The 25,346-nt window shown below is 36.0% G+C and overlaps 1 protein-coding gene across 2 annotated transcripts in view; it reads left to right on the forward strand.

Moving 5' to 3' along the window:
- B3GALT1 (beta-1,3-galactosyltransferase 1) overlaps window positions 1–25,346 on the forward strand; it is a 182,152-nt gene that overhangs the window by 78,886 nt on the left and 77,920 nt on the right. For both annotated transcript variants that reach the window (XM_041403681.1, XM_041403680.1), the window contains exon 2: window positions 4,261–4,400. The gene's annotated coding sequence lies outside the window, so the exon portion shown is untranslated. The remainder of the gene's footprint in view (window positions 1–4,260; window positions 4,401–25,346) is intronic.

The raw sequence follows: 25,346 nt of genomic DNA on the forward strand, positions 1-25,346 counted from the left end.
AAATGAAACTGTTAGTTAAAAATAAGAGCCAGAAAAATACACTTGAAAGCTTTTTTTTTTTTTTTATGTTTTCAGGGGGAATTATGTAGGTCTAAATCAAACTTCTGGTACACCCATATTATTTGGTTAGGAACAAGGATGCTGACTCCTTTTAAAGGGCAACTAAATTACAAGGAGATTACATTACCCAAAAGAATCAGTTGATGACCAAGTTGACTCTGTTATTTAAGATGCATAATATGGACCAGCTGGACAACCACTTACCATGGGGAAAAAATGACTTGTCCCATGGTGAAACAAAAGATCTTTACTGTGTCTTTGGAAAAACTCAAACATAAATTAACTGGTGTATACCAACATTCAGCAGATTTTGTGCCTACATTCAGCAGCTTTTAAAATGCTGGCCTGGAAGATACAGATGTGTAAAACTTCTTTAATAAATTCTATCAGTCCCTCTACTGGAACAAAAAACTTCTTATATAAATATTAATCTACCCAATACAACAAGAGCAAATCTAGTACAGAATCTTGAGAATTTCTGATAGCACATGGAAGGTGTCATCTTCTATGAAATGCAGCGAGTTTTCAGAGTAATTGCTGAAGAACTCTATCAGATACACATTAAAAGTTCATTTCCTCTAATTGAAACTTGTGTTATTAAGTTACATTTTAAAAATGCTGATTTTTCTCTTAGATGAGAATCGGTATAAAGTAATTAAAATAAAACCAAGACTGTCAAAGTCCAACTGGGCCAAAGAATCAGAAACTTAAGTGCAAGACATAAGCTTGAAACTAGGATAAGGGATAACTAAAGGCTAGATAAAACATACATAACCATAACAACAGGGTATTATCACAATACTCTTAGAATCAATTAAACTTTCGTTTGGTTTTTTGCCCTGAACTTTTCCTTCCCTTGATCTGGTCTGAAGGGATTTTATTGGTCATACCTTTGAGATAAGTGTTTTCTGCAAGGGAGACAGTCTGCTTTTTCTGGTTCATAGGTTAAAAGACACCATGGTTCTTGAAGCTTTCAGCCCTGCTGCAGGTTCTGTACATGCACAGGGATCCTTCCCCAGTGAACTCAAGACTCCAGACCCCAACATGATTTCCTCTGCTTCACAGCATGTCATGTACAAACACTAGCCAGTAGCCTGAGTCCCCTACATCTCTGAAAACTGAGATTTCCAGATGGCAAGCTGATCTGACTTGGTTACTGAAACAGTGCTGTAGATACCAAAGGAACTAGAGCAGATGGAGTGACACCCCTAGCTGATTATTTCTGAGCAATGGGAAAGGTAGTTCAGGTATGGATGAGCACGGCAGCTCATTTTCATTTTAACCAAGCCATCTTTATGTAAAGGTTTTAAAACAGAACCAAGTTACCATGGAAACTGATTGAAGCAAAGACTTACTGTAAATTCTTTTCTAGACAATGATAACAGGACTGACAGGTGGGCTGTAAAAGGAAAACGAGTGCAATACAGAGTAAGGCACCTTGACCTGTTTCCCCTTCCTAGAAGTGCTGTCATTTATAGCTCTGCTTTATCTCTACGTTTTCCATGGTGATATATCGAAAATATTTTAGAAGCAGATCCCATCTAAATGAACCTTTTATTTTGTCATAATCATATTTGCAAGGAGATATACAAAAAAAGAGAAAAGAGCTAAAGGGCAGGGCACACCACTTATTTTCCCAAATTATTCTGTCTTGCTAGAACCATCAGGGGGGAGAGCCATCTCTCAGGAAACACATTTGCATAAAGTGCCCTTTCCCACCAATGTTTATATTTTGGTCTTGAAATACACTCTAGGTACGTTTACATCCTAGCACAGTGCTCTCCTTTTACACTGTGAAGGAAAGTAACAGGAAGTAAGTGATTTTACCGAAGAAATACCTCTTGTCCCTTTCCCATAAGTTTACAAGTATACCTATTTCTGTAATTCCATTTTAAAAAATTATGTCTCTGTAAATATCTTTCTTAACCTGATGGATGATGGCAAGAATAACAGAGATTAGAGACCCAGCCCTCAAAACACAGCATCAGAGTTTTAAGAAAGGAAACTGGCAGAATGAACAGCAGAGCTTGTACCTTTTCCACTTGGAATAGTTAGCTGGCAGCACTGGAAAAGATTTCAGCATGTGAATATGCAAGTTTTTTTTCTTTTATTTTTTTTGTAATTCTGTGCTGGGTGTTTCTACCTGCTGTGCTTAATTTCAGAACCTTATGTTACCATTAGAGAAAAATAATGTCTTTTGCAATATAATATTCTACCAAAAGGAAGGAAAAGGGGGAGATTTTCTCCTGGATGAGAAAAAAAGGAATTCTTGATTTTGTCCTGATACTTTTCTAGCCCAAAGTTTCTTCTTGGTTCTACCTCCCAGCTGAGCTGTGTTTGCACATGCCCTTCTGACACAATCTATAAAACAATTTTCTTCCGAGTTTTAGGAGGTTTGCTGTCATCAACAGACATGTTTGGTCCCAGCACACTAGAACCACAACAGACAGTCACCTTTTCCAGTAGGTTTGCCTTACAGCTAAAAGTAACAGCAGCAGCTGCTCTTGTTGTCAGAAGTAAATATACTTCTCACCTTCAGTCTCTGCCTTTCTCAGCACTGAGGGGGTGGGGACTTGACAGATGGTTCCTGCTAACATATCACAGATAAAATGGTATTTGGTGTATGGCATAAATTTCCAGGCAAATAAGAATGTTTTTCATTTAATATCATCCCTGTGAAAAGCTGGATACTTAATAAAATGTGGCATGCTCTAAGGCAACACATCTTGACATGTCAAAGTGTATGAGGATGAACCCAGTGGCAGAACTCCCTGATAAATGATGCACAGGGCAACTTCTACTTGTCATAAGTGAGTTTTGATGCCTGTGTTTATTATATGTAAAGCTTTTTGGCAATTAGACAAAGCAAAACACAAATCCTAATTCTACTCTTTTTAAGCAAATTACAACTTCTGTTCTGTCCACTGTACAATATTTGGGTGGACAGCCAGTCCAGGCTCAGCTGTCAAGCACACTTGTGCAGAGGTTTGTGCAGTCCTTGAGCCTGGACACTCAAGGACTCCTTGCATTTAAAGAAAGCCATTTTAAGTACTTCTATGCTTTTTGTCTTCATTCTGACACAAATCCTACTGAAAAGCAGTCAAAAATATAGCTGCTGTCCTTCTCAAGCAAATAAATTCCCCATGAACACAAAAATTATTTCAAAATGGGTTTTCTAATTCTAGAAATAGTATCCCAATAGTCAACAGCTTAATACAATTGAAATTCCTTGGCATTACTGTACATTCCCAATTTTAATTATTTTTCATATCTGGTTGTGTGACGAAAATGTGTTGTTTCAAATCATCTTCATCAGACTCCACAAAGAGTTGTTTATCTTGGACTTAAGGAAGTCAGAGGCTTAGATATAAGAATGTTGGTAATACTTAAGGTCATAACAAAGGACAGTATAATTTTCATTTACAAATTCTCACCTAAAGGCATGATTATTCAAAGCAAAGGTGGAGGAGGGATTGCTTGGAACTGGAATAAGCCAATATATAAGTTCTGGGAGAAGAAAACAACCACAACAAAAAGAAACAAAAAAAACCCCAGCAACCAAACAAGCCACACCCCAAATCGCACCAAAAAAACAAAACAAATCAAAACACACCACCAAAAAACATCAGAGTGATAAACCAGAAAACTGAACAGACAAACCTTAAAACCACAGTTTACAGAATTGCCATTCGCAATTTAAGGATAATTCTTCCAAGCCTGATCAGAATTCTGTGAAAATCACTGAACTTTGCAGAGGGGTCTCAGGCAGGCACCTGATAAACTTCAAGACCAGGCCTAAAACAAATCAGGTCAGTGCTGCAAGTAAACTAGTCTGTGACACCTCTACGCATGAGTGGTCACTCTAAAGGTGTTGTTTGGGCTTCCAGAGGACACCTTGACAAACACTTGTATTCTCTGTTTCTCATAGCATGCATTTTCTAGGACACACATTATTTCTACATGGTTGTGTTGACACATTTTGAGAAAAAAAATGTATATAAATAGGGTTTGTGCATGGATTTAACTGGTTAGCAGTATAAAATTATGTCAGTATTCATACCTGCAAATTTATTACTTCAGTACTTGACCTCAAGTATCTAATTGTTCCATCTCTGTTTTCATGGAAGACAGAAGGAAATGTAATGAAACAATAAGTCTGTCATTTACACATACGTAACTCACGCATTTTTGTTGATGCAGGTTTTTCAATACGGAGTTCACACTGGTTTCATATGTGATGAGGAGACAAGCAAACAGTGGAGAACAGCAGTAGATACAATGCAGATAAGCGAGAAAGAAAAATTAAGGATGAAAAGATGGAGCTGTTTCTAAGAAATCAGGTAAGGAATTCAGATGATTCTTGATAAAGTGTAAAATGTACAAAGAATTGTGCCAAGTAGTTTATCCTGCCCTTTCTGGTATTTCTGAGAATTCCTTCTATATGTGTCTAGGACATATGTACACACACAATACATATACCCTACAAACCCCCACTTACACAATGAATTTACTTTTTGAGCAAAATTGCTGTTACTCTCAGTGCAAATATTTATTATACTGGTATCCTACAGTTCTTTTCATAAAATCAATTTCCTGTATTTCATTTTATTTCCTTTAAATAAACCATTGTACTAGTTGCTACAGGAAGCCGACTGAGTAGTGGCTTGACAGAGGAGTAAAAGTGAGTTGTGCTGTGTGTGCTTCTGTTCCCTCTCCACAGCCCCAAGTTGTCAAACCTTACAATGTCCTGTCCTCAAACCCTTGGGACATTACAAGCACACTGCAGAAAAGCACCATCTCTTATCACCCACCCCTCCCTTCCTAGGTGACAGGTGGAAAGTTTGTTTAGAGCTTGGGCACACTTGCATTTCCTAAGCATGACCAGAGAGGAGTAGAAATATATTTACCAAAGACCAAATCTGGACAAACAGGGAAGAACAATTCATCCTTTCCTCATCTGCTCTCCTGCTTTGGAGGAAAGCTGCTGCACCACTTGTAGCATCACAGTGGGAGCACAAACGTGGTGGAGACTGTATAATCTCTGCTCTCTAAAATAAACTGGACACTAGGCTAACTGCACGTTACCTGATGGAACTGTTCATGACAGAAACATCCCATAAAATTTTTAGTGACACTTACTTTCAGAATAGTCTGAAATTATATTTTTGCTACAAACAGAAGATGAAAAGAAAACCACAACTAAACATTACAAATCTATCTATTTAATCAATACCTCTCCCTTCCACTCACAAAACTAAAGCTAACCTAAGATGCTGGTAGAGCAACACACATCAAGTATTAAGAAATGGTTACTTACAGGTTTTTGCATTCCTAAGTAACACCATCAGCTTATCACACCCATTCAGTATATCCACAAAGAAGAAATTCCTTTAGAGTTTGGCCCTGTAGAAGTACTTTAACTCATCTACAAAATCTTTATTTATGCTAACATTCAGTTTTCATAGAACAGCATCTAATGTTTCCAGACAGCATGTTTTCAGAAGACTGACTCCAAACCTATGGAAATTCACAACTGAAAAAACACGTTCTGTTAATTGCCCAAGAGATCTAAAGACATTAGAACATATAAAAATCCTTAGCCAAGCCTCACAAACTAATATTTATATATACAAAACTAATTATTACTGTTAACATACCAATTACGTTGCACAATTCATGATAACACAATACTCTGCTGATGACAACTTTGTGCAGTTTGGTAGGACTGCCACATGTTGAGACATTTTGTCAGTTCCTGGTTGTTGTTGATTGATGGCTGCTGCACACTTGCAGAGTATCAGCAAGGAGGTCTCCAATTGGAGAAGCAGCATCATACAGCTGGAGTTTCTCTAAGACGTGCAATTTTCATGAGTTACAAACTTGGGAATGTCACACTGTAAAAGCTACAAGATAAAAGGCACTGCATGGTGTTACAGCTGATTCCATTTGCCATATGGTATGTTATTACTTTGCATTACCTTGGGGAGGGCACCAAAAGGGAATGAACAGAACACACTCAAGGCATATAGAAAAAGGAGGGCAAATTGCATAGTTCTTAATTATATCAATAAGGTCTGTAATTGAAACGGAAATGCAACTCATTATTGAGTTGAAAGTACACTACTTTCCAGCTACTGAAAAGCAATAAACTCTATCAGGAATATTTTAACAGGAAGAAATTGCCAGCCACGATATGTAAAGACCTACAGAAAACATTAAAGTGGATTTGACATAAAAGTCAGCAAATGCTATGTGCAATGCTACACATATTCCCAAAATATGGTTTACATCAAAGATAATTTTACATGAGGTAGGCTGGAGAAAACATTTAATCAGTAATTTCTAAATGAGATTCCACAGGCACACCTATAATAAAACCAACACATGAATTATTAAAACAAAATGGGAGGGCATTTGCTGAAAACAGCTAAAGTAAAACAGTAATTAATTGTGTCCATTTAATATCAGGTAAGTGAGCTGTCCCTAGGACCTAAGAAATTTCAAAACAAACAACTCCAAATTTAAAAAGGCTTTCTCTTTACAATATATTAGAATTTACAAGCAGAATTTTCTGATTGAAACAAAACCCAGCCAAGGCTAGATCATTCTTTGGGAGGTATTATTCAGTCACCACTGAAAATTTTAAATGAGAAATATTGTGATACCAATACCAGAAACATACAGGCCTGCTGGTTTTAGGAGTAATTTGGCTCTCAATGCCATAGTCTATTGAATAAGACATTTTAAGATCTGTTAAAACAACAGAATATTTTCAAATTATTCATGATAATTGTGCAGTATTTCAGATGACATCTTCAAATCTGTCATCTATTCAAGTGTCCTATTTGAGCAGCCAAAAAGCAGATTGCTCCATTTAGCCAGACCTCTAGCAGGATTAAATCAGATAAATTCTATTAATTCCAAATATTTCCTACTATGGGTTATGTAGTGTGCTTTCCCATTAGTTTTTACCAGCTTTTAGGAAGATTTTTTTTATAAGTCATTTAAGTGTCTCAATGTCATTTGAAGAAAACAGAAGCTCACAGGTAAGTAAATGGCTGTAGAGCCCTTGCTAGATTTTACTCACCACCAAAACCCACTGGGTGCAGTTTACCAGTCTCAGGGTTTGCCACTGCACTGGTTAACATCTGTAAATACTTGCTGCCCAGTAATGGTAGGAGGGGCCAAGCTATAATTGCTGTGCAAATTACTGCACCGGTTTTCATTTCTCAGGTAATGGTAACACCAACTCATGACACATTCTCCAGCATCTTATCAAAATCCATGAAGTTTTCACACATCTCAGTGTGTGTGCCATTCATGCTTCTGTTCCAGCCATAAAAAAGGCTGATGGCAGGAATGACGGATGTCACTAAGTGAAGGTTATTATTCAGTGAGAGATAAAGAAAGAAAGGGAGGGAAAAAGCCAGTTCTCACTACTATACTCAAGGGTGTTCTTCCTTTTCAAGGGAGCAGGAATCTTGAATATGAGTTAACAGACAGCTCAAGTTTAAAGACAGAGTGTTGTAAATAGACTTGCTAAATTACTAAACATTTGTCTGCTGTTCTCTTCTTTGAAGGAAATCTGTTTATTAGTAGATGACAGAGCAATATTTGTATATTTTTTTCTTCTAAGAATAAATTCAGTTCCATACTAATGAAAGATAACTAGTGTTTGACAGAAGTAGTGCTTACCTTACCCTCCTACACTGGGAGTTCAAAACTAAATTATTTTAAATGCTTTGATTTCTGCTATTCTGATAAACTGTCACCTTGACAATAACCATAAATGAATGTGTTAGTTATGATACATTTTCAGTGCAGCAGTTCTAAACTGGGAATGGAAAATAACGTTTTAAAATACTTAGCAATTTCTTCTGAAAAGATAGAAACGTTTAATTAAATGTGGAAAATAGAATTTCAGTAAGAATTCTTCAGACTAAAATCTTATCATAGCATGTTATTATTTCTACTACTGTTTTTTATAAAATCTACAAACTATTCAAGTTTCACATGTAAAACTCAGAAAAACATCAAGAAAATGATAAATTATAGAGTTTGGGAGTTGAAGTCAATGAAAGAATCATGTTCCAAAGCTTCCTCATGATGAAGTTTTTTCTGCTAGTTCAATTCATTTAGGCACTTAATTTTTTTGATTAATTGATCATGACAGTACTATAGTATAATATTGATTACCTTATATGTTTTCACTTTCAACGTGTTCAGTTAGTTTAAGGAAATGCTGGTAGGCCAAGAATTTGCTGTGTTTCAGAGGAAGAACATTCAACTACATTCAGCAAGGAGATCAGAAATAAGGTATTTTTATCCAAACACAGTTTTTAGGTAAGCAAGGTTGACGAGTGGCAGTATGTAAGAGGATTTCAGAGATGAGAGAATCTTAAAGATGTAACCTATTCAAGAGTACACTGACCACTATAAAGCCATCCTGTCAATTACACACACGGTTTTAGTGAAAATGCACTACTTGAAAATTTGGAAAAATGGTTATGTAAATAATAAACTGGTTATATAAATAATAACTGGAATAATAAAATTGCTAGTATGGTCAATCTGACTTTCACTTCCGGAGGCACTACCAAATCTGATTTTATAAATACACCTCTACTCAAAAACTCGAAAAATAAGCAACTGCTCTGCGCCTTAGAGGTGCCTCAGACCTAGCTAAACACAATTTGTGTATATTTTAGGCCTGCCTTCTTTTGATACATAGTTCAGTTGTCAACTCTCACATGTTTCTTCTAAAAAGATACTTTGCTGGATATTTGCAGTACATTATGAACAGATGTTATACCCACTCTGCTGATTTGTGTTAGAGTTCTTGTCTCTTCCATGGATTATTAAGTGTTGAAACCGTAAGTGAACAATAGTATAGTAAAGAAAATATTTAGGATTCCAGTGCTTTTTCTAAATGAAGTTATTCACAGCTGGTGCTTGCAAATTCTTCCTTAGTCCTCTTCCTTATTCTGCTTCCTTATTCTGCTTCCAAAATGCTTCCTCATTCTAAATCTAAGTCTTTTTATGGCAGCAAAAGCTGACAGACTCTCAAGGTAAACAACTGGCAAAGACTGAAATCCTTATCACTCAGAGTGATTTTCTGTAGTTCAGAAGAAAACTCAATACCATTTGAGAGTAAGGGCCACAATATGCCCCTAACAGTCCAGCAATGTTATTTGTTATTTTCGGGGGAAATTTTCAGTAAGCAGATCCCAATTTGCAAGCGAGGCCTTTTAACTGCCATGTATGTCTACACTGCACAAATGGCCAATCTACTCTTGAGAACTGAACAGCTTCCTATGCTCTTTTTCCCAGAGATGCACCTCTGTGGTTTGGATATACTGGGTAGGTTCAAAGGAAAACAATTATTCGAAGTATACAACGGAATCTAAAAAATGAACAAGACGAAAAGCATAAAACAGTGTTTTAAAAAGTTGAAAAGCATAAAACAGACTCTGCCACCCTTCTTCACACCCTCATCTCCAAGAACACTATACCTGATCAAGCTGCATCCTAAAAGCAACATTAATTGCTTTCCTGGAACAGACTATTGAACTGCATGCTCAGATGATCTCTAGAATTTCTTATTTTTAAAGCCAGGGAGTGCAATAAAATCATGCTAGCAGCAATTACAGTATAAATCGTACATAACTGTAGAGAAATAAACCTGCACAGCACCTAAGCCTCCATCAAAATGCAATAAAGTGGGAGGTTTTTTTTAAACAAGAAAATACAAAACTGAGCAGGACTGAAAATACCCTTTTGTAATTCCCTGCTTATCCCAGCAAAAGACCATCTGATTTCTAAAAAGTGAGTTAAAACATAAGATATATAAATTCCTTTTAGCTGTTTAGTATTTTTTTTTGACATTGCAAATGACAGTAAATGTGATTAATGGTTGCTGATAATTGGAGTTTCATTTGAGTGGTTATTGCTTGTCAGTGACAATTAATAGCTCCAGAAACCCCCCATTCATTTCACAATATTAAAGAATGATGACTTGTGGGAATTATGCTAAACTAGCACATTCAATTAGATTTTGAATTTTATAGTATATTGAATAACAGTTTATGATCTTATAATAGCAGTGATGGTTTATTGTTGCATGGTAATTGCTCTCATTACATGTATGCATATCTGGAGAGTTACAATTTCTACACTCATTAAAATTACTCAGTTACATGTTAACATTTCTTTAAAATTACACAGTGCTTTGGTCTTTAGTAGTAGTAGTTTTTAATGACAGTTACACTGGTTTTGTCCCAGTATTTGATGGGCAAGATGCAATGTTTAAGGGATGCAAAAGCAGCTCATGCTCCTTGGTGCTCAAGCACCAGCTGGAATGACACCTGGGATGCCCACCCAGCTGGAAGTGTCCTGCTACAGCTGGCTGGGCTCTACATAGCAGGCAACAATTGTCTCATCTGACCATTCCCCAGAACGGTAGGAAGAGAGGAGGGGAAATCTGCAGTAAAGGGAAAGATACAGGTTTTTGGAGAATCACCTCCAAACTTGAGAAGTATCCTCCCTTTGGCCTCTTCTCCAGTAAAAAAAACCCCAAAACTTCCTACTTTCCTGAAGTCTGAAGAGGGAAAAACCAAAAAAACAACCACAAAACACCACAACAGGAAGGGGGAAGGAATCATGACCGGCAGAGAGAAGCCCATGACAGAAAAAGAGCTAAGTAAAATAAAGTTGACTGAAAATGTTGTTTGCATCAGGACAAAATGGTGCATAGTTTAATGTGAGAGACTGGAAAGGGTATTTTTTTTCTTTTTTTAAGACATTATGTTTATGACAACATAAAACTTAATAGAACAATTTTTCAAGTTTCTTAACTGAGAAAGCAGCAGGCTCTGAAGTTTAACATGCTTATAAGATAAATCTTGAAAATGTAAGTAGACTAATAAAAATTCTGCCACTCAGCAAGCCAGTGCATTTTTAACACAGAACATCTGTATTGTCAGGAGCTAAGTCACAGATCATTCAATAAAGTGTAAGAAAGCGGGAAAAGGAACAAAGCAGAGAAAGAGCTTTATAAAGTTAAGGCACCTACTGATTTCACTTGAATAAATGCTTTTGCCTAGGACTCTCCTTGACTCCAATTTGCTGATGCAGAGAATACCAATTGTATGAGAATACTGTAAATAAATCTTTCTTCTGCTTTGTCTCTTATTTCAACATGCTCTTAAAATCTACTGGTAACTTTACTCTTCTACTTTACTCTTAGACAAATTATCAAACAAACCTCCCAAATAAAGAATATCCTACTAATTCAGTCTTGCAATTTTCTTCCAAACAAGGAAGTTATCCTAGTGTAATACAAGGTAAGATGAGAACTTTTCTCACAAAAACTGAATTATTTTAGCAAACTAAATTAAGGAAAAAGTCAACAGTAAAAATGAGTTATGATAATTCTAGCAAAATTCCAAGTCAAAACTTCCACCCATTACACATTCTATTTTATGTAATAATTCTCCATCCAGCAGTGAACATCTCCAAGTCACTGCTAAACTCAGAATGAAGTCAATGAGAACAGGATCAAGACCTTTCTTATTACTATTTGATTAGTTTGTGCAGGTTTGCAAAAGCAGAAAATTACTGTTGGTCATAGGGGAACCTCCAAATATGTACTTGTTTGTTTCACTGGAAAAATCAAAATATGAAAGTTTGGTTGATTATAGAGATATATGTAAAACCTCTCTGACTTACTTTTCTTGTGGCGTTTGGGCCATCTGTTCAGAAATATTTTTTCTTATGTTTTCATGATACTACTATTAGTTATTTGTCGTATATTAGCACTTCACAGCTTCAATTAGCATTTGTTCTACTTTGGCAGAGACTGTATAGATCAGGTGAAATCAAGTGGAGAATAAGTTGGGACTAAAATAAAAAACTAAAAACTAACCTGCTTTGCAATTCCCAAAGTAAATTTTGACTAAGTGTAGATTAGGTGGCTTTTTAGAACAGTTGTTTTTCTTATAATTTCTTTCCAATTCCCAATGCTAGGTGGAAAATGAAATTAAAAAAAAAAAAAAAAACAAACCACCATTAAATTCAATTATGACGTAAAGCATCATGACTAAGAAGAACAAAGTACATGGCACATATATCAGTAACCTGATGGAAAAGGACAAGGAAGTTCAAAAAAGCAATTCAGTTCTATTCTTTGATCCAATTTAATGAAACTTTAATCTTTCTATTGTAAAACTCAAATTCAGGCATTGCAATGCCTGTAGATACAATTCTAATTCGTATTCAGACAAACAGTTTCCACTGGTCAGTAACTCTCAGTTTGATAACATCAACAAAAAGAGTCCTATAAAATGTGTCCCATATCCAACACTGAATTTATCAGGTGGGCCTTCCTTATTAAGACTTAAGACTTCCTTATTAAGACGTAAGAACTTCTGGTAACATCATATAATGCATATTGGTAATTCAATTACTATTTCCAAAATATAGTTTTTTATTAACATATCAGGGAACTAGATATTTCCTTAAAGTAAACTCCAGGGTGTAGATTTCAGCTTCTGTGTGCCTTGTTTCTTCTCAAGTACCCAACAGTTTTAGTATGCCTTGGGCCATAAGATAATTCAAATATGCACATATTCAATAGCATAAAACTCATCAGAACATGTATGCAAAAATTTAGAAGCTGAAATGTGCATTTTCTGCTTTGAAGAATTGTTTGTTGTTTTGTTTTTGGGGTTTTCTTCCCTATGAATAGTACCTGTAAGTACTGAGCACAGCAAAGTCAAGCAAGAACATAAGCTGGAAGCAGGAAAGAGGAATAGGCCACACAAATACTCCATTGTTCAACTGAAATGGAGGCTGAGTATGTTTTATAAACTAGGACAAAACATCTGCTAGAAAAGCTCTCACTAAAACATTAGCTGCTCCATCTTTTCAGAGGATGTTGTAAATTCTAGTGGCTTTGTCCAGAAAACTAATTATATTACTATCAAGTGAAAAGGGAATTAATTCCCCCACATATACTGTGCTCTGGAAGACTATGATGTCAGAGATAAAGATTATCTTTAACCCTTACTCTAAAACCTATGCATTTTTTAGAATTTGTAGGGTTCTTGCTTTTTTTACTAATTGTAAGTATTGCAATGAATGTAGCACTGGAGAATTTGATCTAATAGAAGAAATTAAAAACTTAACAATTTACTGCTGCTGTGTTTATGCTTACAGTTTGTAGCTTCATTCCTGTACTTCAGAAGAAGCAAGATTCTTTTAGCCTACACGGTCAGTTTAAAAATTCTCTCTCCCCTACTTCTGCCTTAAAAATGAAAAAAACCCCGAAAACTTCAAAAATAGTTTGGCTACAATTTTCAGTAGAAGGCTCATCAGTATTTACTATAATTTCACAGCAGGAAAGACCACACAATTATACTAAGTTTTCAACAGATGTCTGTATCACAGCTGCTGTATTAACATCAATCATTGCTATGCTTATCAGGTGCACGGGTTTCACACATATGCCTTTCTCTGATTCGTCCTTCTTACTTTCTATAACTTATGTTCAATAACCAGACAAAAGCTTCTCTGAGCTATCTGAGCAGGAGGTAATTGTTCTATACTCTCTGCAGTTTCCTCTCCACTATAACATACATCAGTTGCTAAAAGTTAATTAATTAGTGCATTTGCATTTCAGTCTCTTAAAGAATGAAATTAAATTTTGTGGCCTTAACCTAGAAGAACTTGAAGTGAAAAAACACACATATTTAAACAGGTCAAATTACTTCCTTGGCACATGGGAGAGGGAGTTGTAGACTTGACTTTTATTGCAGGTGGCACTTGACTTGATGTTCACTGATTGTACCAATGACCAGAACAATTGCATCAAACACTGGCAAGAATGCCTTCTCCTCTCATGGAAAAACTATTTATCCACTCCTCCAAGGGGCTGTACCTATGACTATAACTGAGTCAATAATCAATCACTCATCTGAGTTCTGCTTACATTTGCCTGAAACTGACAGTCTTGGTGGGAGACAACTAACCAGTCTTGGAACACTGTCAGTGCTAGGAATGTACCACTTGAATTCATTCATCCTGGAAACCTGAAGACTACATTGCCATCATTCCCCAGACTTGATTCAATAGCTCCTATTTACATGCATACACTGAAGAGAACAATTGTGGATCACCATTTTTACTAGAAATATTGCTGACTCCTATGTGCATTAAGCAAATTATGCCCAGATATCTTGAAAACCACAATAAACAGAACTGCTTGGAAACACTCCAGTGAACAGATTTTTTTCAAGATCTGTTTCCATAAACCAGAAGTATTTTCCTGAAGTGTTTTGGATTTTATGAATTTTTACTGAATGCAAGTCACATTGATAGGATCACTGTATAAACTCCTGACAGGTTGCCCCAGAAAATACAAAAAGGTTTCAGATTTTTTTAGTTCTGAGCAAATAAGATGCTTTGAGAAAAACTGGGATTAATTAACGCAAAATGGAAATCTTTTATTAAGCTTTTTAACATCTATTATTCCCACTTTTCATATCTGGTTCCCAAAGTACTATTGAGAATGACTTCTAAAAGGTACTTCAAATTTTGGAATCTAGTAATGGCCACTTAAAGCCTTTATAATTCTGCAGGCAACTGCAGCTATGTCATCATACAAACAAAAGAAAAAAAACCCATCCCAAACAAAAGAAGTTATAGATGCTTTTTCAGATACAGAACTAGTGCAACTTTCAAGAAATAATTTTTGCCTGAATTTTTCTGTCAGCTTTATTAAGTTTACCTGATATGCCTATGTCAGTTACAAATAGTTTCTACAAGAGCAGATTTTATCTTATGATTTGTATGACTATCAGTAGAGATAAGAACCCAGGGGAATAAAAGGATAAAAGGCTTTTTTTTCTCATGCTAGATAGGGAGCTTAATTAGCAGTAATTTAATTCTGACAACAACTCTCACTGTTTCCCTTATTTCACAGAAGAGATACTACTGCTGAGATACTTCGCCATATTTTTCCTTCCAATAGGAAGGAATGCACCTTGAGCTCTTCCTCCTCTTTTTTAACAAAAAATTTGTATTAAGTATTTACATTGTTCCAAGATTAAAACAAAATAAACAAACAAAAATTAAAAAGCCCAAAGAAAACAACAACAACAAAAAAACCCAAAAAAACCAAAAACAAACAAACAAACAAAAAAAAAACAACAAAAAAAACAACCAAAAACACAAACAAAACACCACAAAAGCAAACAACCAAAGCCACTAGAACCTTGTCTATAATTCATTGGGATTGGACTTTGATGAGAGTTCTTCCAGTTGAATTCATAAGGTGGCCCAAAATTTTTAAGGAATTTTTAGCCAGCTGGAATAAAACAGGTCATTTTTAATATTTTTCCTTTTTCTTGAAGTAAAGTTACTCATATTCTCTAATGCTAAGCTGCAAATACCAGGAGGAGAACTACACAGTAATGTATGAGTACCTGGAAACAATGAGTTTGCTGTATGGTTCTTCTGTAGGGAGTTAAACTTCTGAGTTTCAACTACACAATATTTTAGAGTGAACTACATCACTGAGGAGGTTTTACAGAGGAGATCTCCCCTCAGCTACTTCTTGAAGAAATAGGCATCCTAGGCAAACTATGTGTAAACTTTGGGCTACTGTCTGGCAGTTCAACAAGAAAGACAGAATACCTGTTAAATGTGCATTACTCAGATTCACCACTTTGAAATTAGTCGTTTAAGGTTGGCTGTGCTCAGTGTTCAGTTTTTTCAGCCTATAAAAACCTGACAGATGGGGAAGCTGCACTACAGTTCAACAGAATAACACATTAGCTTCTAGAATTCTTCTACCTACATGCTCTGCCTGGCCTCCCATTTCCTTGGAGGCCTGAATACATTTGATTTTTACCATATTAAAAAGCATTGCATTATGTTCCATCAAATTGGCTGGTGGTCTCTGATTATTTCCTCTTGGAAGCAAGATTTAGGAAAGTCCTTTAATAAAAACATTTACTTTAAGAAGGATCTCGTTGTGATAAACCTCTCCTGTAAATACTATCAGATGCAACTACTTTTTCATATTTTTCTACTGCAGCTATTTTAGAAAAGGCAGTATTCTGACATTCTCTGCAATTTATTTCAGCCATTCTGCATGACTAAGACATTTTGTAAACTCAGAGTGTGAATATATATTAAGATAATGTGATAAATTATACACAACATAATTAATGAGGATATGGCTAAATGGGCAAAACGAACTGGAAATTGAGTGAATTTGCATCAAATTCTAAACGTTTTTACTGTCTATTATCATTTTTATTAATCAGTATAGGCACCCTTTGTTTCTTTTATTTATCTGAAGGGAAGAAGACAGAATATATTGCTTGGTTAACCTTCTTTTATTTTTCATTTAAAATTAGAGTCTCTACTCTTAAATTGTAGGACTTGCTTTTCTAGTACATTTATAAAGATTTAGCTTCCTAAGTACTTGAAGTTATTGGCTATAAAAAACTTCATATATTCCCACCAAGAAAGAGAATCACAACACATGCAGACTTTGCATCCCTCTGAATTACAGCAAAGTGGCACTCAAATTTTCAGTAAAAGTAGTTGTTTCATTTTGTTTACAGAGTACAATTTCATCACAAAATATTTCAGGTTAGAAACATTTCTGACTTTTAGTGTAGAAATGTAGCATCTGTGTTGCAAAGTTGTTCTTTGGTAAGAAAGTTTAATGAGAAAATAAAATAAATGTAATTTAACTGCTTGCAGTATTTGTTTCAAATGAGAAACAGTAAGAAAGGCATATGGGAATCTTGGGGTTTTTTTCAACTTTCTTTCAAAATGATTCTTAGTGGCAAAAGCTGTATGATGTAAGACAGTGCTTCCCCAGAAGATGTCAAGGTATTGAAAAGACGTGTAGGTGCTCTTTGGGACAAAGTTTATTGGTGGACTTGGCAGTGCTGGGTTAATGGCTGGACTTGATGTACTTAGAGCTCTTTTCCAACCCAAATCCAGGATTCTAAGACATAGCTCTTGCCATAAAGAAATTCTGTATTTCAAAAAGTACCAATCAGAAATAAATTATGTCTGCAAATGGCTTCTCTATTGGTATTTTACTTGAAAAGCAATGGAAAAATCTAAAATTTCAAGACACAACAGTGTCTTTAATGTTCTACATTGCTTTTTTATTCAGACAGAAAAGTCTTAATCAGCAAATTGGTTAGTAATAACTCTAATAACTCTCCAGGAATTCATTATACTAATAAACTGTTTGTTAAATTAAATCAAGTCAAATAACTGAAAGAAAATTCTCAAATGAGGGTTAAAGGCTGAGACTTCCAAAGGAAATCAGTTTTTAGTTATTACCTGTTTTATGGTGTTTAGGCGCCATATGTGTAGATTTTTTCTTCTTTAAAAACATATTTAAGACTATGTGTTTCATAAACTCTTTTATTGTGCCTCATTCTGCTGTATACTTGACTTGCAAATTGAATTCTCTGTGAAAGAAGTTTATAATTGTTGTTCATGAGCTCTACAATAAAACAGATGAGGGTTTTTTTCCTATGAGCCAAAAATTTTCAATAGAATAGGTCCTTTGTAAGACATATTTTAACACTCCTGTAGATTAATAATGTGTTAGCAGAAAAAGACAGGTTGAGCCTTGCTCAGTTATCCCTCCATTCCAATTACACTGTGACATTAAATCTTGTGACATTTAATAACAAAGACCATTTCACCCATGGCTGCCTCAACTGCATACAATTTATGGAAACAGCATCCCCTCCTAAAGAACTGTTCTCAAAGGTGGCCTTCTCACATGCTGATATGTCTAACTGCCCATGTAAATTAAATAAGATGTAGCAAAGTAGGTAAAATTGGTCATCTTACACTTACCTGATGGTTTTGACTACAGAAAGAGGGGTTAAAGAGCTGGCATAATTTTTTTTTGAAAGTGCAGTAGTGTTAATGGACCAAAATAAGAAAGAACCAGGCTACAAAACAAAGTATTTGCACATATATGTCCTATTTCATTATAGTCTTTCACATTTTTTAATATGAATTTACAGGTTTAAAAATCTTCAACTTGTTTTCAAAAACCTGCTATTAAACAAAAATTTAGTGGCACTAATAAATAAGCCTCTGAAGTAAACCTAGTCTTGTCTTCCTCAAGGAGAACTGCTTGACAAGATGCAGGACAGCTGAAGACGCTGTCCAGGACAAGCATTCACACTCCTTATCACAGACTACAGGCAAAGAAATCTCAGCCAGCTGCTCATCTGGCTCCAAAAGTCAAAGATGCGCAGCTTGGTCTGAAATAATTAGCCTTGTTGAAGAGCAACTGGCTTCAGGGTTTGGACTAGATTCTCCGTGCAAGACCAAGCAAAAATATACTAATGCATCAGCTGACTTGAGAATTGTCTTGAGGATTTTTGCAGCAAGTTCCAGGGCATGGTGGTGTAAAACAATGCTGAAACCAATTCAATTACCTTCTGCCTCTAAAATAACAAGTATATTACGTCAGGTGTAGATAAGACTACCATTTTCATTTTTTCCTGAGAGAACTCAGAATACTGTGCAAGAAAGGCATTTTTGCCAAATACTAGTCCCCCTGCAAAATTTTACAATTTTCTACCACCATACACCCTAAAGAAAAACTGGACATAAGGTACACTAAGTGTTGAGTGCTTGCAGAAAACAATCTCACTTTACCCCATTCAACTATTCTGGTTCTAGATGATGAACATAATGTGAGAGAGATTTCCCTGTGTGAAGGTGGCATGAACAATACAAGGAAACAGACTGGAAAAGGCCAGACTTGTATACAGCAAGGGTACACATTTCAAGACTTAAATTGATATTTTGCTTGAATAACTAGATAGTCAAACAGACTCTCAAAAATATTGCAGTGCATGTTTCTATAGTCCTGTCTCATAGGTTTACTGTTTCCCTTCCTACAGGAGCAGGACTTGCCATGGGCTTACTTTTTCCATAAACATTGATCAGTGTTTTTTCACCTACAGAGGAAGGTGCAATGGGCTCCCTTCCAACAGCCTTCAGCTGTGCAAAACAATTATTTAGCACATGCAGGAGGGCCTGCTTGTGTGGAACTGGCAGGCAGCTACAAGTGTTGGAAGTCCCACTGACTTTTTCCTTTGAAAAAAATGTTTTTTAAAGCTTCAAATGAGGAAATAGTAATAATAAATAGCAAATGCTTCAAAATATTGCTGAACTGCATTCTGAGGCTATGATGATACAGAAATAATTCACTATAAACATACATCCCTGATCCTAATGCAGGAAGTTGGAAAATATTTATGATGAAGTACAATTAAGGTCTGATTCACTGCCATTAAAGCTGATGAGGGTTTTACCTCTAACTTCCATGGCAGCAGATCATAAAAATGTATTTACCGGGGAAGGCAAAAGTAATTCATATGTATGACTGCACGAATTCTTATACACACAGATATTATAGCTCAATACATCTGAAAAAAAGGCAACAATTTTGCCCTGTGTCCAATTTCTTGTTCTTATCGTCTTCTGATATATTTTAATATCATATCTTCATGTTTCCCTTAAGCTTTCTTTTATGTCTTCAAGCTCTTCTATTTCTGCTGTGAGTTAAATTTATATATACATTATGGCCAAGTTTCTGTTAAAAAAATCAACAAAACTTTTCTGTGAAACAGGAATTGAATTTCCTTACTCTACTTAAATGCCAGCAGTAATTACAATGCAGGACTTTGTCTCATGCAATTTCTTTGGCTTTTTAAACCAAGAATTAGAAGTTTGATAGCAAATTCAAATGAACATATTATTTGGTTTATCTGAAAATGCAGAGTCAGATCCAATTAAACACAATTAACTTCAAAAACTGCCACCACGTCTGAGGGTGAATCATATCCCTGCCAGCAGCTGAACCTTCCTGCAATGGGAGAGTCTCTCCAAAGTCTCTCACCAGCCACAAACATCCTTCAGCCAGAGGGACCAACTCTGCTGAGCTCCTAAATGCTGACATTGTCCAGTTAGTGTGGCTGCACGTAATCTGTGCAAACGCAGCACAAGTATTCATTTTTGTAAGACTTTCTTGTGCTTAAATGGGCAGAGGAACTGAAGGACCAGCAAACTTTAGCTCGTATGGGACTGATTAACTCTGAGAAGGAGGCAAGAGATGCCAACTAACTACTTCAATATGAAATGGTGATCATAGAGTAGTTCTGTACCTTCAAATAGCATTAATTTTTGTCTCTACAAAGCCAGAATTAACAAATCCAACTCCTAAAAATCCAACAGCACAGTCAGCTGGAGGATCCTGATAGAATTTGCTGAGAACTAAACAAGAATTTACATAAATGTAGCAATTAATGTATAAAAGCTACTTGTAGATCATAAATAAGTCAGTAATTAATGACATCTTGGCCTCTTTACAAGCTCCAACAGTGTAAGACAGACCTTGTACTAAAGGAAAGTAGCTATTTTAGAATTCCTTTGCATTCAGGGTCCTCCAGAGAAAAGATTCAACATGATAGCCCTGCAGAATATCTCATTAAGGAATCTCTTCTGTGATGAAACTGTAGTGCTATCTTGGCTTTTCTAACTGGACACTTAGGACTTGAGAGCTAAAGAAATCATTTGTCTCTACAGATCACCTCCATGCACCCATTGCCTGCAATTCTGCATTAAGATGTACAAATTTTTATGTCATTTTAAATCAGCCTGCAGCAGGTACACAGTTATTTGAAGCTATATTCCAAACATTCAATTTAACAGAACCACATGGGCACAGAAAACCCATTCTGTCACTTAGACTGTCTATCCATTGAATAATTGGCCTAACCTGAATCTCTGCAGTGCTATGCTGAATTTTCCAACTTTTATACTAAAGTACATTGCTTCAGATGCATAAAAGAACCCCTTGTGCTTCTGTAAAATCTGTTTCCTTTCATCTGAGAATTAAATAAAATATCGGGAAGCATATGTATGGAACAGAATGAGGAGAAGTGAATTTTGGCTATTTCTATATTGAAGGAAACAGATATAGTAAAGACAACTTCAAGGGCCCTAAAACCATAAAGAACCTTGCTTTTGAGGTGAAAGGTGGAAAATTAAAAATTTTGGAGTAATATTTACAGAGAGGAAGATTTTAAGTGCCTGAAAGCTGATGATTCTGCAACACTAAATACTGTCTCCATGATAGCTGTAGGTCCATGACTATAATTAATCAGAGGCAGAACATATGATGTTAGGCCACCTACAATTTCTGAAAAAATGTACCAGATTCAAAACACCATCTAATTTCACTAATCTCTATTTTTACAATAAGCTCTAATAAGATTTAATGCTAGTAGTCTTTCAAGAAACAGATTTATCTAGGGAGTCAAGGCTAAAATACATTATTAACATGGATAAAGAGTTTTACATTCAGAAAGAAAAACACGGCATATATCTGATTATTTGATTAAAAATGTTTAAAAAAATCACATCAAGGTGAAGAGGAAAGGTGGAAGGATCTACACCAACAAACTACAAAAAACACTGATGTGTTGCTCAGTGATCCTCAGTAAAGCTGAGGAACAAGTTTCAGACAAATTAAGAATCTCATTCTGTGTCCACACCTGGATTGTAAGATAAAAATCATCTAATTGTTGTTGCATGTAAATCAGAACTATTGATATGTCAGCTCCATGAGTGTCAATCTCCTCACCCAAAGCTCCCCCAAAACAAACATCTATATACCATTGAATAGGGCAACACACTAGCTGGATGTCAGACAAACTGCCGGAACAAAATTTTCACTTCTCTCCACTACCTTTATTTGCTCTCACTTCCTTCCCTTCCAGACACCACCTTAGCCACCATGGTAATGACTATTTTAAAGCACTGTCTCTCCCTTTGCCTGTTAATAATCATTTCACTTGGAAGGAGTAACTTCATGACCATTCCATATTCCAGTTCCTAGATCTGAGTCATCATCCACCTTCTGCCCTCTGTGACTGTGCAATTATTTAAAAGTAAAATGCTAAAAGAGGCATGCAAGTATTTTTAAAACCCAGTGTGTCATGCCTACATGCCTTCTCTAACAAATACCAGTCCTATATCAAAAGTTAAAACTTTCTATTTTGCTGGGAATAAAAGCATTTAATCTAAACACGTTCTGTTCTTCAGATGTCTACTTACAGCTGTGAAAAAAATATTTTTTCATATGGCTTTCATTTTCAGCTATTTCACTGCTTTCAGCTCACAGCAAAAAAAAAAAAAAAAAAAAAGGTGTATTAATTTGTCATCTACATTGCAAATATACTGCAGAAGTGTATTAGATAAAAAAAACTGACCAAATCTATGGTTTATATAATTTCTTAAGAGCTGATTTTTCAATTAAGCAATTGCCAGAGCAAGCTATATCCAAGTATTCTACGACAAACACAAGAGACTTAGTCTTGCACCAAGAGACTGAGATTTAGACACTTTTCCACCTACAGTACACATTAGCATTTCCATTCCTCCCTTCAAAGGGTGTCAAGAATGGCATTGTCACAGAAAATATCCTGGAAAAAATTGAAAAACTATGAGATAGAAGAATGCTTCTGTGAGGTAGCTGAGATTGCTAATGTAAAAATTGACTTGTGCTACAATGACATAGAAAATGTTCACAACTGGCATTTGAGGAAGGGCAATGACACTGATTATTCTATCACAGACTAATCTGCACCATGACATGAAATTATGTTCCAGTGTGATAACCTATGACCCCAACAAGGATTAGACAGATGTGTCACAGCTGGTTACTACCTGAAGCCAGAAGATACATAGTGTACCAAGCGATGTGTGAATGCAGGCGTGTTTGTAAAGCTGCACTGCAGCAGAAAGATGCAAAGCAATTGTAGCTGCCTGGCAGAACAGAAGTGTTGCAGGCATATCAGTGTGGCCATGCTTTCAAAACAGTGTTGAACAAACTTCTTTTTCCTTTTTCTCCTTCCTGCTTAGGCCCATCTGATGCGAGGTATAGTCATGAGTTGAGCATGATACCCTGCCAGGGTTGTGTGCATGCTTCATACTGCACACCCTAGATAGAACCTCCTGCAACCTGTGCAATCAGGGTGTTGCATTTATAGAAGCAGGTCTTCTTTTAATCTGGGTCACCTTTAATAGCAAGCCCTCTCAATTCTCATTTCTCACTCAATTGGTGTCCTGCAATAAGTCTTCTCTTGTTATGCTGCCGTGACTGCAAATCACAGAACACTGGATTATGCTATAGTTACCCATGTCTATTTGGGCATGCATTTTAATGGATAGTCTGGATATAACACCAGGTTAAATTCAGGGACACATTAACTCAATGTGAAGCACAACACAGAAAAGACCACATTCAAATGAGAGTTTGCTTGCTAACACTGCAAGCGTATGAAATTCAAGAAACATGTATCTACTTTACACTTTGCTCCTGTCCAGGAGAAACAGGCCTGACTCCCTGTTTGCTGATTGGACACCACCAGCACCATCTCAGGTGGATGAACTTGGTAAGCTTCAGCTACTTAGATAAAAGAGACCTCACCCATCTGTTGGAAGACCAACATGTCCTGAGTCAAGAGGCTCCCCACACATTTCATGTTCCATGGTTCTTATGCAGGGTTTTCACTTATTCATTGGTTGAAGCAAAGCAAAGCAAATAGTTTTTCAGTTTGCTGAGGTGTCTATGCCTCTATATGCTGCACTCAGGCTTACATCCTAGGCAAATCCAAGTCCCTGAAATCCTAGCTAGATATGGAGGGAAGTCATCAGCAGCTCATATCATTCTGTTTCCCAATGGTCTGAAATTTCATCCATTGTCAGGCCAGGAAGGGGTCCAAATAAGATCAGAGAGTGTCCAATAGCAGATTTATACAGGCTGCACTCACTGCTTTTTGCTGCCATGCAGTGTAGATAAAGCAGTCATCCAAGGAATAAGAACCATCTTTCAACCAGTGCCTTAAGCATATGCAAGTGTAAGTTTTTTCCAGGCAAAGCTATTCCAGTTTTGGGTCTCTAGCGACACATGAGGCAGAGATAATATCAGCTAGGAGAAATAGAAGCAAAAGCAAAGATGTTCTTAATGATACACAAAATTCTAATTAAAATGTCTCAGCAAGCATTGAAATTTATTTGCCACTGCTATTGTGACATGCATACTGAATTCAATGTGTAATCAGTGCTAATCTGTTCCAATGCTTGCAATATCAGCAACATCAATGCAGACCACAAGCAGAATTACACAAATAATGAGGACATCTCAGAAAGACAATTTAGAAAGGTCCTTAAATATCATCCAAAACAATAGCAAGATGGCAAGAAATTCTGTGACCTCAGAAAACTGTCTAGTTCTCCTTCAGGCCTAATTGAAATCTGCAGATGGGGGCTGTACTTGTTCCTTTTAACAAGATATCCCTGATAAGGAAAAGTGTCAACACAACTGCTATAATTATTTCTATCTTAACAATAAAGATTCTTCCTGCCTGCCTACAGTCCAGACCAGGACTTGTGTGTCTGTAGAAGCCTATTTCATTTGTTCTGCTGGAAAGGAGAACATAGATATTTTAATGGGCTTACTTTTCTTGGTGCTGTTGCTTCACATGTTCTTTATGAACAGATACATATGCACACTTATAAGATCTCTTACAATGCATATGTTGTTTAATATGATAGTTTGCCTATAATTTAATTGATGCCAAAACAGAAGCACCTATGAAGATTTTTAATGAGCCAGCTTGAGATTACCTATTCATGTTGCTTTATTTTTTAAATGTACCTCAATAGCCTTCTTAAGGATCGGGGCACTGGTTGAGCAATCAGTTAATGATTTTTATCATAATTACAAGATTTAGCATCTGCCAGATCAAAACCTGTTTCCTAAAGAACAGAAGGCCTGACCTTGAGTGGAAAATAAATCTCAAGTTGCAATCATGAAAATTATACTTTCTCCCTTTTCCAGGAAAAGCTTGCCAAGAAAGTTAAATTAATTTCAGAAATATGTAGGGACGTGGCTGTTAAATTACATGGAAATCTGAATATAAAAATTCCTTCATGATCTTCTTCCAAAGTATTCTAAAATCCAAGTCAAGCGTATTTTAATCTTGCAGTAGTACAGACCTGCTTGCTTCTCTAAAAGGCCACCAAAATGCCACTGAAGTTAAAATGGATGAGTTAACCTTTTGAAAAGTACTCACAGCACCACAATTATTCTGACCTTTGACTGTACAATCTTTTAACTTTCCTAGCTATTCATTTAATGCCCATTTGTAATTTTT

Source organism: Onychostruthus taczanowskii, unplaced genomic scaffold, assembly GCF_017590055.1.
Source record: "Onychostruthus taczanowskii isolate IOZ18803 unplaced genomic scaffold, ASM1759005v1 scaffold20, whole genome shotgun sequence".
NCBI classification, from domain to species: domain Eukaryota; kingdom Metazoa; phylum Chordata; class Aves; order Passeriformes; family Passeridae; genus Onychostruthus; species Onychostruthus taczanowskii.